We start from the raw sequence: 20,135 nt of genomic DNA, 5'->3' as shown, positions 1-20,135 counted from the left end.
TCTCCTACAGTGACCATATACCAGTGTACCACTTTGCTCAACCCTGGGTATTCTAAAATAGCACTTTTCATCTAGGAGGGAATCAATGGTGTCTTATAAATATCTCAAAGAAAGTCCTACTTTGACTTTGTTATAATATGCCAGCTTTAGCTGGCACCTATGGTAGAAGCATCGTTTTGGAATAAAGAACGATAACTCTCTCTACACGACCCATCTCGTTAAATCTCGTACGATTATTTTTTTTTAATGGCTGCCGAATTTAACGTTTCAACGCGAACTTGAAAAAACGAGACAGATTGAAATAATTTCGATGTTTAGTACGACATGAATTTTCATTTGTTACAAAAACAAGAATTCAGAAATTTTAGTAACTTGTGTAGTTTATTGAAATCTTATTGTACCCCGGAAATTACTGAAGTTTGGATAACAGCATCTGACGCCATGTTTCGTCTGCTACATCTTTCTATTATCAGTGAGGTCAAAAATAATCACAGGTACTTCATTTAAAGTCACAAAATCATAATTAATGATAACATATTTAGCGTAAAGTTCTGTCCAGTCATGGGAACACAGCAAGCAATACGATACATTTCGAGATTTTTTTTATAATGGCCATGCAGCATGCGGGGTAAACGCCGGTGCACTGGTTGACCATTCCTACTTATGTTCATCTGCCACAGACTTCTCCATATCAAGAAACAGTGATAATGACGTTGGTTATACTGTTGAATGAGATCACGGTTATTAGATTGGGGGGGGGGGGGGGGGGGGGTTGCGCCGACTGAAATAAAAGGGGGGCCGCTCTAGTCATGCTTCAGTGATTCCCTATATAATCAACCTTTTTTTCCCACGAAAGGGGGGACCAGTCCCCCCCCCAGTCCCCATATGGATCTGCCTATGATATGATAACCCATGATAATACCATGACTTTGATAAATATATACAGGGCATGTTACTTGGAAGAATGTGGGTTACATCCTTTAAAATTCAAGCAGCAGCAGTCGCCTATATATTTAATGCGTCAGTTTAAACCTGATCAAAACATTTTCATTCTACCAAGTACTTTATTACTATATCAGGTTCACATTTCGACCTATTCAGCAATACACACTTATGGTTATATAACATCACAGTACTAAAGTTGCACTCAGTAACAAAATTATTCAACAAAAAAACAGAAAGCTGTTGAAATCTTACATGTCTTCTTTCACTTAACGCAATAAAATGCTTTACCACGTACAGCCTGATTCGACCACAAATGTATATTTAGCATATAAAAAACATCAAATTTTTTATGTCAGTTGGAATCAAACATATTTTAATTTTGGACCCTCAAACTTCAAAATGGACTAATTTTAAAACAGGTATCAGGTGAACCCAAATATTTCTATTCAGCAGCAATCTCTTACTACATATATTTTTAATTTTACATGATATATAGTTCTACAAAAATATTGAAAATATTTACATTTAATTTTTTTTTCCAGCTTCTCCATTGTGAACGCAGTACCTTTTTGGTCACTATTTATGTGTTGCGTCTAAATAAGAATTGTAACACTTTATTGTGACTGAAAAGGTTAAACAAATACTTCTCAGGAAACCGAAAAAGAAGACAACTTGGAACAGCACTAGCCATGCCAGTATATGTATGAATAAAAACTCAGATCAGAATAGCATGGACAATATGTTATATATATGTCCTTGTGAATATAAAGTGAGAAATTTAATAATTCTGCAGATAATGCAATTTTATCAAGTGTTTTGTACATTTTCTGTTAAAATTTTCACACAATCAGTGAAACAGTCAACAAGGCTGAACTAAATTTTTATTACAGTTCTTTTTACTAGATAACTCATGTGTTTTTGTGAGAGAAAAAAAATCATGTGCAATTTTGGGAATTAAAGGCCTTTAAGGGAAAGAAGATCCTTTTGTGGCGCACTGGCGCATGCCAATTATGAATATACTTACTTAATATATCTTCTTTATCATGATACTGACGTCGTCATTATCAAGGAGTACACATCATAGGAAAAATGTACAAATTACAGATAAAATAATTAAAACATCCTATTATGTGTGCATCTCCTGCCAAATCAGTATTTGTTACAGCTATATATACTAGATGAGTAATAATCAATGTAAATAGGGTAAATTTTTGAAGAAAAACACAAAATTTTGTAAAAAAACACCCCATAAAATGTTGTACCGTAACCCCAAAATTAATTCTAATCTTCATTTTGTGTATTGAACCTTCTAGTACAATTTCATAGAGATCCATTCACTTATACTAAATTCCATTCTAAATTTTACTTATACTAAAGTTATTGTCACATAAAACGTGAAAAGTAAGCTTACAAAAAAATATATGCAAGAAATGACATAAAACTGAAATTGATATAGAACCCACAAACTGACGATGATCAGGAATACGAGTGGGTTTTTTTTACGAGTCAAATTTGTTTCAGCGAAGCCCTTCAGCACTATCAATTAAAATTATTTAGTCAAAATTCAACACTAGTATTAAGGTTCCTCATAACAAATTAGCAAATACGGCTGTATTTTCACCTAAAAACTACTGTGTACAGACTTACTTGTGCGGTTTTGGAAGTTTTAAATGTTTTTAGATATATAAAAGTTAAATTTATTTTGCTTATCTGAAATATAAAAATAATTTTTGGTGAAGATCTGGATTCAACATATTTTTGTTTGTCCTCTGCAGGGGCTGCTCTGGCTCCCAAAAAGTTGGAGCCAGAAAAATCGCCAGCTTCTATATTTTGTCGTCAGTTTTGAAAACTTTAAGCAAACATTAGAACCAGCTAGAGTCTTAATTTTTTCTACAAAAAAAATAATTTAAACTATGTTTAATTTTATTTTTTTATGCACTCAGCCTGCACTTTACATCATCTTTTTTGTTAAACATGTACTACTAAGTAAGTTATAGCATAGGGTTTATATGCATACAACAAAACAACATGTGTACTTTATTTTCTTTTGTCAGTATTTCATATGTATAAGAATATAAATTAACTTATGGTCTGTATATGCTACAGAATAGAGAAAATGTCTTTGAATTAAAATGTAAAGAATAGGAAAAAATGGGTAATTGAATGAAGAAAAAAAAATAAGAAGCCAGCCTATATCCTTAAAGTTTTTCCCAAGGCCCAGTAGAAATATTTTAGGCTCTACCATATTTTTTTCTACTACAGGTACATACTGACAAAAAGTCTAGAATGTTTTTATAAAGGCAATTCTATATATATAATACCTAAGTCTTGTACATGTAGCTTGTTTCTGATTATGATGGAAATAATAAAGGAATTATTAACCACATTGAGTGTTTCAGAATTCAAATCCATTTAACCAAACTATATAAAAAAAAGAACACCCCCCCCCCCCCCCCCCTAGATGTAGAATATTAGGGTATTATCAGTTTCACTCCAAGAAATTATGATTTTTCAAGAATGATTCTTAGCAGTCAATCAAAATGAAATTCTTACTGTCTATAAATAATTATGAAATGTAACTGTTTCTTGTTAACATGGTTAAGGGGGTTTCTCGAATTTTTCCGCCAAAAAGCACATGGCTTTCAACCTTTGTAAACAAAACATTCAATTTGTGATCATCGATTACAGCTTGCATTAATTTAATTTGGATATAGATAGTTAAATTAAGGTACAGCCAAGCAATGTTTTTACTTTCTTCTGAATAAAACTAGTTTTAAAGATCAATTTAAAAAGATAAAATAATCTTTGTCATCAAAACAACAGACAATCTGAATTATAATGTGACCATTAATTTTTTGAACTCTGCTAATCAAACCAATGATGTGTGTTCTCTGTTACAACTTATCAACTACGTATGATATAAATATTTCAATACATTAACGATGTCAAACATACTATTTCAAAAGGTAAAATATATACTTCCAAAGGTTTACTTTTTATTTTTTACAGAAGGATATTTGGAAGCTGTGTCAGGCTATAATGTTATCATTAAAACAATTTAAACAAATGAAATAGACAAAATGCCCACTGACCATTTCCATTTGAATTAATTAATGTGGATGATCCTTAATGACCCATCCTATAAATGGATTACCTGTAACAACAGATTATGACACCTGTTGTAACTGTGGATTAGATTGGGGTCGTAAACGAAGTCATAAACTTGTCGCCAGGTAAAATTGTGTACATTTTTTTTTTAACTTTTACCAATTAAAATGAAGATCGATATTGTCAAGATATTTTTTACACAAGAAAATATTGGCGCCAGAAATATCGCCAGCAGCCGTATTTTGTCGCCAGATGAAATAAAAAATCGCAAATTGCGACATTGGCGACGCACAGCGCGGTCCCTACAGTCTGCTTGAACAGATTTTTTCCCCATCGATTTGGGAATTGAATATTGTTTTGACAAAAAAGAAAAAAAACATACACCCTCCTGCCTTTTGAAGTTTAATGAAGGTTCCCTAACCATTTCCCATTTGAACTTATAATTTTATTTTAGACATAAATTATTTATATGTTAATGTAGCCTAGGACATTCGTCCTGAACATGCAGTCATGCAGTCATGACATATTTGATACTACAGAGTACAGTACATAGTAGAATCCAAAAAAAATACTAAAATCAGAGAAAATTTCAATACGGAAAGTTCTTAATCAAATGGCAAAATTAAAAGTTCAAACACATGAAACGAATGGATAATAACTGTCATATTCCTGACTTGGTACAGATATTTTCGTAGAAAACAATTGATTGAAGCTAGTTTTATAGGTAGCTTAACATCTCCCTTGCATGACAGTCGCATCAAATTTTATTATATTGACAACGATGCGTAAACAAAACAAAATAGGTAAATTAGTAAAAAAAAAAGGGGGCACAGCAGTAAACATTGTGTTATAATCTTAATCGCTATAAAAAATAAACAAAAAATTTACAAAGAAGCACAAAAAAACCCAACCAATTTAAACAACTTCGAAGTAGAAATATAGAATAATTGTGTCGTTCAAAGTATAAACAGAATATAGTCTATAGTTCTTTTAGGCTTATCCTCTGCATAATCTATAATTAATATGTCCCTGTTCTTGTTACCGCTTGTCTATATGCTTATTGTGACCTTCTTCTAAAACAAGTCAAGTCGTTACGTATCAAAAGAAGACAAAAGGGCATAAATGCAAAGCATTAGCAAATATGAAAGACAAGAATACAAAAATTATCATAGAGCAATAACACAATGGAAGGATGTACATTACGTATTTACAGAAACACGTCATATATATCAAAGAAACACAAACAAAGCACATTAGCAAAAATGAAAGTTAATACAAAAATGATAGAACAATAATTCAATCGAGAAATGAATAAATACAGAGCCACGTCAAATGGATATCAGAACAAAAACCAGACCAATCAGTAAACGTTATAGTAATAAAGACTAAAAGATTAACACTTTAACACGTTATTAAGATGATAAACAACGTCAGTACGCAGAATTAATACCTCAACACCATCGTGTTGTATTTGTGAAGTTGGTACGGAATATTTATCAACAAGTCTTGGTACCTTTACGATAAACTTTAATTTAGAAAAAGGGCGATACGTTCTTTAACATACTCCTGGTTCATCAACTTTCTGCTTAGACACTGGCATCATCTTCCGTGAACTTTTATTTTATAAAAAAGACGAGACGTTCTTTGACATACCCTTGATTTATCAACCTTCTGCTCAGACACTGGCATCACCTTCCGATAAACTTTGTTTTATAAAAAGGACGAAACGTTCTTTGACATATCCCCGGTTCAGGAACTTTCTGCAAAGACACTGGCATCCCTTTGTCTAACCTATTTTGTAATTTTTCGAAATTTGTCATAAATGAGCATTCTTAGTTACTTTTTGTAACGGTCTTTGCGCACTGTCGATGGTATATTGCGAACTTTCATTCTTTAAGATATTTTACTATATTTATAAATAGTTGTTCGATTAAAAATATATATATTTTTATATTTAAAAAGTTAGACTCACTATCAAATGAATATCCTTAGTATTTCAAACAATTCATTTTAACATGCAACTATTACACAATAAACAGATAAAACCAATAATATTGTGTATATTTGGCTCGTATTACTTATAACATATAATACTTACATTTTGTCTTCCGCAAACATCATGTCTGACTCATAATGAAAAGCGTTTACTGTTTACGCAGGTTATCTGTTATCTTAATTTGAATGTGTCTGTCGCCAGGCTAAGTAAATCGCCGTATGAGGTCCAATTGGGATTGTGCTTAAATAAATTTATGAATACAATAACTCATTATGTCAAGCAAAATAAATGTGATTTTACAAAATAAGGAATTACACAAAAGGTATTTGCGATTTATTTAAGTTTTAAATTTCGGAACCATTTTCCCGTTTTTTTAATAAACTATTCTCAAGTGTTTACATTTAATTTTTTTCAAATGATATCTCATTGTCCCTTAAAGGATCAAAACGTTCATTTTACTATCTTCTCTCACTAATAGCCTATGACAGATTTGACGTATCTTTAAAATTTCAATGCTCTACTTAAACTTTTGATTTAGCTTCAAAAATTGTTCAAAATGATTTTATACGACCACCCCTGGCGAGTCTCATTCAGACAAAAAGTAAAAGGTTACTAAAGTATGCTTATGGTATTCTATACACGATTAAAGGGTTTATAAACCACTCATTTGACAACATTACTGCTTGAAATTTCTTCTTTGAAAGTTATAAAAGCAGTGGCAATATATCATCTAAAACGTTACAAATGATATCTAATAAGTTACATAGTGTGCTTGTGATGTATGGGGTCAGTCAATTCCATATGAGGTGAGAGCAAATCTCGAATCCCCATATGGAATTTACTGACCTGATATATACCGTAATACGTAACTAACCACTACGTAACGAATTTATCTTACCGACTATTTTTACATGTCGTATTCAGACTAGTGACATCTCACAATGAGCAAGTTCTCAATACCGTTAGCATTTAGAAACTACTTCCATTGGGCATACAAAAACAAATGCCAATATAAATAACTAAGTAGCTTTGAATGTGTTTTATGAATGATATTCAATCTTTCATCATTTATTTCTTCGTCTTTACGACTTTCAATCAATATCGTTTTGTTTCATTTAAATGGACTTTAAAAACTACTTACCGTTCTTTGAAATAAGCCCTGCCTACTAACCTAATATGGAATAAACACGGTCTCTACGCGGTTGCCTTTAAACAATCATATTCAAAGACATGTATAGGAAGTAAGATGATATAATGTATTTTAATATACAAAACTTTCCACTTCAGCATTTATAAAAACGCCATGACAAAGAAAGAAAAAACAAAAGACATGATCCATTATATAGGGCATACCCAATGAAATAGCGCCATCAGGTTTAACATATATTAAACTAAATGGAAAAGAACTTAAATAATGTTGAGGTTGAGGTGATGAGTAATGATTACCCGTATAGTGGCCTTAAGTTGTTAAATTTATTCCATTTGGTTTCATGTGGAGTGTGTTCTCATTGGCGATCATACCATTTGTACTGATTATAGCAATGAGTAAACTATATTGTTCTCTGAAGAACTTTCTGATTTTTGTCTGGCATTTGAGTGTTGCGTTACAGACTGATGGATTTTTCAGTACATTTAACGTCTTAAGTATGAGTCTTTTCTGGATTCGGATGTGTTACTTGAGCAACATTACTGGTGCCACATGTGGAGCACGATATGCTCACCCATCAGGAACACATGAGATAATTCCAGTATTTTAGGGTGCAGTACGTGTTGCTAAGTCTTAAATTTTCTCTTTTGTGTCTTTTTTAATACTTTTTGTCTGGTTGTCTTTTTCTTTTTAGCCATTGCATTTTCAGTTTATTATTGAATTATGAGTGTGCATGTCCGTCTGTTATCTTTCGTCCCTCTTTGATGACGTCATTCCAGAGCCGAAAGACGTAGGTACTTATATGTCTATAAAATTCATTCATGTGAACATAGTTTACTCCTCTTGTATTGTATGTGATGTTTGTAAGACATTAAAAATGTAAGGAAGCGTGAACATACTTTTTTGTATAGAGACATTTTGAAATTATTTCATACCAAATGCAATTTTTAACCATTTTAACAAAATGTGAACAAAAATATTTTTAACAAAACACGCTCCTTTTTCAACCTGTGGAGACAAGAGAGTTATAATTATCGATATGTTTGGACCACTATATATGTTTAAATATATTGAACATTCTTAGTAAAAAGAGGCTCCAAGGTAATGTTATTGATTTTTATACTGCACTCGTTATATTTGAGCAACCAAAATGCGTTGACCGTATATTTCTCTGTCATATGTCAGTCACTGTCCTGATATCACATTTTTTTATGAATATTTTAATAGAACATTAGAAATTGTCAAAAATATAATTAATTATTCATACGATCTCTTCAATCTGTTTTTGTTTCAAATGTGTACAACGACTCAAACGTATTTCTTTTGCAATTTTTAGAAAACAAACATATTTCACATGTTAATGTGTTTGGTTTGCAAACTATTTATAATTATGTTTTATGCTTATTGTTTATATTTTATTTCATTCTCAAACAAATCTGTTCGCCATCGATTGTTGGTCTCATCAGGTAATGTATTTCATTGTGTTGAAATACTTTTTTTAGATTGCAGTATAAAAACAATAATTGTACATTGACTTGAAATATCAACGATATAAGGATCCGGCCTGAAACGGGGGAAAAGCTCGACAAATACTATATTGTGTAAAATCAGTCGCTATTATAAGCCATATGTTTTTTTCTTTGTATAATGCATATGTTACTTCAAGTTCAATTTGAGTTTAAATTTAGTGATACATGTTTAGTGTTTTGACAAAAGAGTTGTGCATTTTTTCTATGCTGAAAATGGGAAAACTGAGTGAATCAGAAGTACCTTTTGTAATGGACTTTGTGCACTGTTGATAGCCTCTTGCGACCTTTCACTGTTTAAGATACTTTCACTATGAATAGTTGTCTTATTAAAGATCACACCTTTCATTCTTATATTCTTATATTTCAGAGGTTTGAATCAATATCTCAATTTTATTCATGGTAATTTAAACAATTCATAGTAACATGCAACTATTGTACAATATTGTGTATATTTTGCTTGTATTACCATGATTACTTATAAAAACATAATACTTACATTGTATTATGTTTGTCTGCTGCAAACATCATGTCTGACTCATACATACAAACCGTTTACTATTTACACAACAGGTTATCTGTTATCTTAATTTGAATGTGTCTGTTACAAGGTACAGTAAATCGATTATGACGTATCAGGTCCCATTGTGATTGTGCTTAAATTAATTTATCAATACGATAAGTATGTCAAGCAAACGAAATGTGATTTTTAAAAATAAGGAATTACACAAAATGTATTTAAGATTTATTCAAATATCTTTTTAATATTTTGAACCATTTTCCCGTTTTTTAATGAACTAAGTGTTTACATTTAATTTTTTTAAATGATATCTCGTTGTCCCTTAAGGGATCAAAACGTACATTTGTTCTTGATTTGTTTAACCCTGTATGCTACATTGAACGACAAATATATGTGACGTATAAAAAAATTTGACGTCAGACACGCAAATCAATGAATGTGTTTGTAGATAGATGTTTTATGTTCTGTTAAATTGTTCCTTTTAAAATTGTTACACGATGATTACTGCTGTACCCATATTTTGACTATTTTATTTATTGTATCTGTTCATTGTAAATATAACGGATTTTGATTAGGCTGTCACCAAAGTGAGAGGGTAAGTGCTATAAAACCAGGTTTAATAAACCATTTTCTACATTTGAAAATGCCTGTACCAAGTCAGGAATATGACAGTTCTTGTCCATTGGTTTTTTATGTGTTTTGTTATTTGATTTTGCCATTTGATTATGGACTTTCCGAATTGATTTTCCTCTGAGTTCAGTATTTTTGTGATCTTACTTTTTTTATCAATTTTATCTCAAGCTGAAACTTAACCTGTAACATCTAAAGTTCTTGCAATTGTAACCTTGTAACCATGACTTCTAACGACAAAGACATAATTCTTATATAAACAAAAGGTTTGATTCGGTAAAATGGGTAAACATAGTTTATTCTTTCTTATTGTGTGTTTGTTGTTTGTAAGACATTAAATATGTAAGGACGCGTAAAGGTACTTTTGTATACAGATGGGTGCACTCCTAACCTGTACAGCAAGTTAACTTGATAACCAGTCATTTGGACTGGTCAAAGTTAACCTGTGACCGAATATAGGACTGCTCTGACCAGTCCTAGGACCAAAATCTAGTTAACTTGAAAAGCGGACTTGGTCCTAGGACTGTTTTTTTGTCTGCCAAAAAGTTAACTTGGAAACAGGTCCGCTATTGATATAAGTTAACTTCGAACCAGTCCTGTCATAAAGTTAACATAAGTTAACTTCGGAACCAGTCCTGTCATAAAGTTAACATAAGTTAACTTGTAAACCGGTCCTGCCACAAAGTTAACTTCTGCTTGGACAAATCCGATCAAAACCAGACCTGTTCCCAAGTTAACTTTTGACTGGTCTGCTCAACACTAAGTTAACTTGTAACCAGGACCGCTCTTCGTTGATTTAACAAAAAATATTTTTAATATCTTTGTTTCGTAGTATAAACATCGAAAATAAAGTAATTTGAAAATTAATACTTCCGTTTTATGAACAGGATTAAATACAATTTTTTGAAAATTAGTACGCACAGAACGTAACACAAATTTATCTGTGATCTGACAATCTATCTATTATAAAAACGATCTCGGTTACAATGATAACAGGCACTGAATATATATATATATTCCGAGATCAAATTCAATCATATTATGTATATTTTTGAAAAGAAGTATATTTGATGTTAGGTGTATACGTCCTTGTTAGTTATACATCCTTGAACTATGCAGCCACAATCAGCAATAGTTTAATTCATTTAAATAATGACTACAAATTTTTGTTCGCCTAAATTAAGGGTGCAAGCATGTCTTCTTTTTACTCAAAATACTGACAGGTTACAAAATTTCACTAGTTTTGATGCCTCCAGTTGACTTGTATAACACAATTATTTGACCGCATCCACCAAAACTGACCATATATGCACTTTAATTTGTAAATCTATATACCCGCATAGTAAATCAGCCATATTTTTTATGTAAGGATTCAATGTATAATACAATCATGACAATGGACAGCAAAATTGCAATATAATAACAAAACATTTTGGTTCGCATAAATTTAAGATACCAGCATGTCCTCATTTTATTCAAAATATTGATACGTAACAAAATTTCAGTAGTTTTGATACCTCCAGCTGACTTGTACAACAAAATTATTTGACCGCATTACCAAAACTGACCATATATGCACTTTAATTTGTAAATCTATATACCCGCATAGTAAATCCGCCATATTTTTTATGTCAGGATTCAATGTATAATACAATCATGACAATGGACAGCAAAATTGCAATTATAATAACAAAAAATTTTGGTTCGCATAAATTTAAGATACCAGCATGTCCTCATTTTATTCAAAATATTGATACGTAACAAAATTTCAGTGGTTTTGATACCTCCAGCTGACTTGTACAACAAAATTATTTGAACGCATTACCAAAACTGACCATATATGCACTTTAATTTGTAAATCTATATACCCGCATAGTAAATCAGCCATATTTTTTATGTCAGGATTCAATGTATAATACAATCATGACAATGGACAGCAAAATTGCAATATAATAACAAAAAATTTTGGTTCGCATAAATTTAAGATACCAGCATGTCCTCATTTTATTCAAAATATTGATACATAACAAAATTTCAGTAGTTTTGATACCTCCAGCTGACTTGTACAACAAAATTATTTGACCGCATTACCAAAACTGACCATATGTGCACTTTAATTTGTAAATCTATATACCCGCAAAGTAAATCAGCCATATTTTTTATGTCAGGATTCAATGTATAATACAATCATGACAATGGACAGCAAAATTGCAATATAATAACAAAAAATTTTGGTTCGCATAAATTTAAGATACCAGCATGTCCTCATTTTATTCAAAATATTGATACGTAACAAAATTTCAGTAGTTTTGATACCTCCAGCTGACTTGTACAACAAAACTATTTGACCGCATTACCAAAACTGACCATATATGCACTTTAATTTGTAAATCTATATACCCGCAAAGTAAATCAGCCATATTTTTTATGTCAGGATTCAATGTATAATACAATCATGACAATGGACAGCAAAATTGCAATATAATAACAAAAAATTTTGGTTCGCATAAGTTTAAGATACCAGCATGTCCTCATTTTATTCAAAATATTGATACGTAACAAAATTTCAGTAGTTTTGATACCTCCAGTTGACTTGTACAACAAAATTATTTGACCGCATCCACCAAAACTGACCATATGTGCACTTTAATTTGTAAATCTATATACTCGCATAGTTAATCAGCCATATTTTTTATGCCAGAATCAATGTATAATACAATCATGACAATGGACAGCAATATTGCAATATAATAACAACAAATTTTTGTTCACATCAATTTAGGATACCAGCATGTCCTCATTTTATTCAAAATATTGATATGTAACAAAATTTCAGTAGATTTGATACCTCCAGTTGACTTGTACAACAAAATTATTTGACCGCATCCACCAAAACTGACCATATGTGCACTTTAATTTGTAAATCTATATACTCGCATAGTTAATCAGCCACATTTTTTTATGCCAGAATCAATGTATAATACAATCATGACAATGGACAGCAATATTGCAATATAATCACAAAAAATTTTGGTTCGCATAAATTTAAGATACCAGCATGTCCTCATTTTATTCAAAATATTGATACGTAACAAAATTTCAGTAGTTTTGATACCTCCAGCTGACTTGTACAACAAAATTATTTGACCGCATTACCAAAACTGACCATATATGCACTTTAATTTGTAAATCTATATACCCGCATAGTAAATCAGCCATATTTTTTATGTCAGGATTCAATGTATAATACAATAATGACAATGGACAGCAAAATTGCAATATAATAACAAAAAATTTTGGTTCGCATAAATTTAAGATACCAGCATGTCCTCATTTTATTCAAAATATTGATACGTAACAAAATTTCAGTAGTTTTGATACCTCCAGCTGACTTGTACAACAAAATTATTTGAACGCATTACCAAAACTGACCATATATGCACTTTAATTTGTAAATCTATATACCCGCATAGTAAATCAGCCATATTTTTTATGTCAGGATTCAATGTATAATACAATCATGACAATGGACAGCAAAATTGCATTATAATAACAAAAAATTTTGGTTCGCATAAATTTAAGATACCAGCATGTCCTCATTTTATTCAAAATATTGATACGTAACAAAATTTCAGTAGTTTTGATACCTCCAGCTGACTTGTACAACAAAATTTTTTGACCGCATTACCAAAACTGACCATATATGCACTTTAATTTGTAAATCTATATACCCGCAAAGTAAATCAGCCATATTTTTTATGTCAGGATTCAATGTATAATACAATCATGACAATGGACAGCAAAATTGCAATATAATAACAAAAAATTTTGGTTCACATAAATTTAAGATACCAGCATGTCCTCATTTTATTCAAAATATTGATACGTAACAAAATTTCAGTAGTTTTGATACCTCCAGCTGACTTGTACAACAAAACTATTTGACCGCATTACCAAAACTGACCATATGTGCACTTTAATTTGTAAATCTATATACCCGCATAGTAAATCAGCCATATTTTTTATGTCAGGATTCAATGTATAATACAATCATGACAATGGACAGCAAAATTGCAATATAATAACAAAAAATTTTGGTTCGCATAAGTTTAAGATACCAGCATGTCCTCATTTTATTCAAAATATTGATACGTAACAAAATTTCAGTAGTTTTGATACCTCCAGTTGACTTGTACAACAAAATTATTTGACCGCATCCACCAAAACTGACCATATGTGCACTTTAATTTGTAAATCTATATACTCGCATAGTTAATCAGCCATATTTTTTATGCCAGAATCAATGTATAATACAATCATGACAATGGACAGCAATATTGCAATATAATAACAACAAATTTTTGTTCACATCAATTTAGGATACCAGCATGTCCTCATTTTATTCAAAATATTGATATGTAACAAAATTTCAGTAGATTTGATACCTCCAGTTGACTTGTACAACAAAATTATTTGACCGCATCCACCAAAACTGACCATATGTGCACTTTAATTTGTAAATCTATATACTCGCATAGTTAATCAGCCATATTTTTTTATGCCAGAATCAATGTATAATACAATCATGACAATGGACAGCAATATTGCAATATAATAACAAAAAATTTTGGTTCGCATAAATTTAAGATACCAGCATGTCCTCATTTTATTCAAAATATTGATACGTAACAAAATTTCAGTAGTTTTGATACCTCCAGCTGACTTGTACAACAAAATTATTTGACCGCATTACCAAAACTGACCATATATGCACTTTAATTTGTAAATCTATATACCCGCATAGTAAATCAGCCATATTTTTTATGTCAGGATTCAATGTATAATACAATAATGACAATGGACAGCAAAATTGCAATATAATAACAAAAAATTTTGGTTCGCATAAATTTAAGATACCAGCATGTCCTCATTTTATTCAAAATATTGATACGTAACAAAATTTCAGTAGTTTTGATACCTCCAGCTGACTTGTACAACAAAATTATTTGACCGCATTACCAAAACTGACCATATATGCACTTTAATTTGTAAATCTATATACCCGCATAGTAAATCAGCCATATTTTTTATGTCAGGATTCAATGTATAATACAATCATGACAATGGACAGCAATATTGCAATATAATAACAACAAATTTTTGTTCACATCAATTTAGGATACCAGCATGTCCTCATTTTATTCAAAATATTGATACGTAACAAAATTTCAGTAGATTTGATACCTCCAGTTGACTTGTACAACAAAATTATTTGACCGCATCCACCAAAACTGACCATATGTGCACTTTAATTTGTAAATCTATATACTCGCATAGTTAATCAGCCATATTTTTTATGCCAGAATCAATGTATAATACAATCATGACAATGGACAGCAATATTGCAATATAATAACAACAAATTTTTGTTCACATCAATTTAGGATACCAGCATGTCCTCATGTTATTCAAAATATTGATACGTAACAAAATTTCAGTAGTTTTGATACCTCCAGCTGACTTGTACAACAAAATTATTTGACCGCATTACCAAACCTGACCATATATGCACTTTAATTTGTAAATCTATATACCCGCATAGTAAATCAGCCATATTTTTTATGTCAGGATTCAATGTATAATACAATAATGATAATGGACAGCAAAATTGCAATATAATAACAAAAAATTTTGGTTCGCATAAATTTAAGATACCAGCATGTCCTCATTTTATTCAAAATATTGATACGTAACAAAATTTCAGTAGTTTTGATACCTCAGCTGACTTGTACAACAAAATTATTTGACCGCATTACCAAAACTGACCATATATGCACTTTAATTTGTAAATCTATATACCCGCATAGTAAATCAGCCATATTTTTTATGTCAGGATTCAATGTATAATACAATCATGACAATGGACAGCAATATTGCAATATAATAACAACAAATTTTTGTTCACATCAATTTAGGATACCAGCATGTCCTCATTTTATTCAAAATATTGATACGTAACAAAATTTCAGTAGATTTGATACCTCCAGTTGACTTGTACAACAAAATTATTTGACCGCATCCACCAAAACTGACCATATGTGCACTTTAATTTGTAAATCTATATACTCGCATAGTTAATCAGCCATATTTTTTATGCCAGAATCAATGTATAATACAATCATGACAATGGACAGCAATATTGCAATATAATAACAACAAATTTTTGTTCACGTCAATTTAGGATACCAGCATGTCCTCATTTTATTCAAAATATTGATACGTAACAAAATTTCAGTAGATTTGATACCTCCAGCTGACTTGTACAACAAAATTATTTGACCGCATTACCAAAACTGACCATATGTGCACTTTAATTTGTAAATCTATATACCCGCATTGTAAATCAGCCCTATTTTTTATGTCAGGATTCAATGTATAATACAATAATGACAATGGACAGCAATATTGCAATATAATAACAACAAATTTTTGTTCACATCAATTTAGGATACCAGCATGTCCTCATTTTATTCAAAATATTGATACGTAACAAAATTTCAGTAGATTTGATACCTCCAGTTGACTTGTACAACAAAATTATTTGACCGCATCCACCAAAACTGACCATATGTGCACTTTAATTTGTAAATCTATATACTCGCATAGTTAATCAGCCATATTTTTTATGCCAGAATCAATGTATAATACAATCATGACAATGGACAGCAATATTGCAATATAATAACAACAAATTTTTGTTCACGTCAATTTAGGATACCAGCATGTCCTCATTTTATTCAAAATATTGATACGTAACAAAATTTCAGTAGATTTGATACCTCCAGCTGACTTGTACAACAAAATTATTTGACCGCATTACCAAAACTGACCATATGTGCACTTTAATTTGTAAATCTATATACCCGCATTGTAAATCAGCCCTATTTTTTATGTCAGGATTCAATGTATAATACAATAATGACAATGGACAGCAAAATTGCAATATAATAACAAAAAATTTTGGTTCGCATAAATTTAAGATACCAGCATGTCCTCATTTTATTCAAAATATTGATATGTAACAAAATTTCAGTAGCTTTGATATCTCCAGCTGACTTGCACAACAAAATTATTTGACCGCATCCACCAAAACTGACCATATGTGCTCTTTAAATTGTAAATCTATATACCCGCATAGTAAATCAGCCTTATTTTTTATGTCAGGATTCAATGTATAATACAATCATGACAATGGACAGCAATATTGCAATATAATTACAACAAATTTTTGTTTGCATAAATTTAGGATACCAGCATGTCCTCATTTTATTCAAAATATTGATACGTAACAAAATTTCAGTAGTTTTGATACCTCCAGCTGACTTGTACAACAAAATTATTTGACCGCATTACCAAAACTGACCATATGTGTATTTAATTTGTAAATCTATATACACCATGACGTACGCCCATAGTATTAATCAGCCATATTTTTTATGTCAGGAATCAATGTATAATATAATCATGACAATGGACAGCAATATTGCAATTTAATAACAACAAATTTTTGTTCGCATAAATTTAGGATACCAGCGTGTCCTCCTTTTATTCAAAATATTGATACGTAACAAAATTTCAGTAGTTTTAATACCTCATGCTGACTTGGAAAACAAAACTAGTTGACCAAAACTGATCATATGTGCACTTTTATTTACAAATCTATATACCCGCATACCATTGTACCGAGCGCCTTCATGTCTTCTCCTGGCGCTCCTGTTCACATTTTAGTAGGACCGTAAATGTACACGTAATCAATAATATTGGAAAACTATTAATGCAAAAAATATTCTGATTAAATTGAGAATGTCAGAATTTCATCTATTTATTCATTATAACAGTCAGATCATATATAGGAGTTCATGATGGTGTACGTGTAAAACAAAACTATTATGCCACATCATCAAAGTACCAACACTGACATGTCTGAATTCATTTTTACTATTTACAATGATTTAATAAAAAAAAAGTATACGAGGTTCTCTTCTTGGAATCTATTATGTCGGTTGATTGATTTTGTTTATAGTTAAACGTCAAGTGGCAACTATTTCATTAGAGTGCGCATTGAGTATAATTTTAGGATGTCCCATATAAATGTTGTAATCGACTTGTCCGGATCTGATATCACCGAAACCGGACATTGACTTATAGTGCGACTGTCAACTTCCTGTGGTGAGTACTTTGATCATTGCAGAATAACCAGAGAGCTTGATGAAGACAGACGTCTAACCCTCAACTCGTATCTGCCATTTGCCATACACGTACTTGGATAACTCAAGGTAACCTTACTTATTATATAAGTTCTAGTAGCAAATACTATATTGGTGTCAGAAGTTTGTTTCAACTCACCTGGAGAATACCGGAAATGATTTTGTAGCGGCAAAATTTTTCTTTTTGAATTTTGAAACAATAAAAGATTCGAAATTGACGAAATATACGGATAATTTTCTAAGTGTTTAAAACAATTGTCAATAATCCTTTGTCAGTTTCACTGATTATTTATTGGGCAATTATTTAATCATTTTAGAAACTGAATTTTGATTGATACATTTTTCTTTGTCATTGTCAATGACAAAGAGATACAGGCAAGTGTCAGTGTTACTGAAACTTAACCTGTTAACAATTTAGTCAGTGTTACTGATTAATTATATAGCAAGACATTGTGTCTTATATTTATTTCATTTTATAAGAAATAGATTTATTCAATCATGACAGAACCAGTGAATATTAACACAGCTACATTTTTACAACTTAAGTCGTTAAAAGGCATTGGGGAGGCTAAAGCAAATGCCATACTAAGGGCAAGAGAAGAAAAAGGTACACTTACTGAAGACAACATCTTTGATATTACAGAAATTTCGAGTACTCTTTGGGCATCTTTATTAAAGGACAATCTAATAACTTTTAAAGCAGTTAAGCCATCGGGGGAAGATCTTGCGTCAACGGTAGCATTACTAAGGGATAAAATATCTAGTATTGAAAAGGATCGTTCTGACATGGTAGTTAGTTTTCAGTTACAGGCTGACCAGTTGAGAGAGAAGAACCTGGCCATATTGGAACAACAAAGGTTGCAGTATGAGCAAGAGCGGGATGAATATTTACAAAAGGTAAAACAAGAATTAAATCATTTTAGAGAAATGGTTGAAACTAAAGATAAGGAATTAGACCGGTATCATGAAAAAACAGAGAAAATGCAATCTCAAATAGAACAGCAAGAGTCTCTTGCTAGAATTCAAAAGGTAATAACTGACAGGGAATCTAAATCAGGAGTAAATTATAATTATAAACCCCCTTCAACTCCCGACAAATATGGTCCATCTGCTCCAAAGCTGGCTATTTTTGATGGCAAAAGTGACTGGCGACCATACTTTTTGCAGTTTTCTACCATAGCTGATAGATATAAATGGACTGATGAGCAAAGATTGTTCAAATTAATAGAACTTTTAAGAGATAGGGCTCTGAAGTACTACAGTAACAGGGTTAAATCATTACAGGCAAATTATAAACTGTTTTGTCAGAAATTTAATGAGAAATTTGGTAAAAAGGAATTACCCCATATTTTACGTAGATTATTACAGGATTTGAGGCAAGAAAATGAAGAGAATTTGAGAGATTTTGCAGAGAGGGCACAGGAGTTGGCGGTTGATGGGTATCCTGATACTCCAGAGAAGTTTGCTGAGACGCTGGCTACTGATGCATTTTTGAGAGGTTGTCTGGATAAAAGAGCTGCTTTAGTTGCCATGGACAAGAACCCAGAATCCTTAGATCAAGCAGTCCAATTTGTACGTAGTGCAGCAGCTAACCAAAAAGTTATTATGGGCGGTAAGAAGTCTGAAGTGAAAAGAGTTACATTTTCAGATACAGAAGATGTCCAAGAACAGGAAGAAGAAAAATTTGCTGTACGGGTTGTTGAGAAAGATGATGATAAAAAAGGGGTAAGTGCTAGTATTGAGAAAAGACTTAAGAAAACAGAAGATGATCTTGCAGAGACAAAAATAATTGTGAAAAAGATTCTCAATATAATTAACCAAAATCAGGGTCAAAACCAGAGGTCAAGAAGTACATATAGGTCTCCTACACCAGAAAGGTCAACAAGCCCATATAGGGGAACAGGCTGTTTTCAGTGTGGAAAAGAAGGACATTATGCCCGGGATTGTCCAAGCAGGATAATGTATCGAAATGGGTCGCCCATGCGTAGTAGAACTC

At 31.4% G+C, this 20,135-nt stretch overlaps 1 long non-coding RNA gene across 1 annotated transcript in view; it reads right to left on the bottom strand.

The window, feature by feature from the left end:
* Window positions 1-9,282, bottom strand: part of LOC143058902 (uncharacterized) — a 44,557-nt gene extending 35,275 nt beyond the window's left edge. Inside the window, exons 1-2 of the long non-coding RNA XR_012973281.1 lie at window positions 9,222-9,282; window positions 6,152-6,289 (exon numbers count right to left, since the gene is read on the bottom strand). This is a non-coding gene — a long non-coding RNA (uncharacterized LOC143058902). The remainder of the gene's footprint in view (window positions 1-6,151; window positions 6,290-9,221) is intronic.
* Window positions 9,283-20,135: the final 10,853 nt, after the last annotated feature.

The sequence above is a fragment of the Mytilus galloprovincialis genome, chromosome 14 (genome assembly GCF_965363235.1).
Source record: "Mytilus galloprovincialis chromosome 14, xbMytGall1.hap1.1, whole genome shotgun sequence".
Classification (NCBI taxonomy): domain Eukaryota; kingdom Metazoa; phylum Mollusca; class Bivalvia; order Mytilida; family Mytilidae; genus Mytilus; species Mytilus galloprovincialis.
Note: the sequence above shows the minus strand (reverse complement) of the source record. Positions and strands in the feature narration are given on the sequence as shown.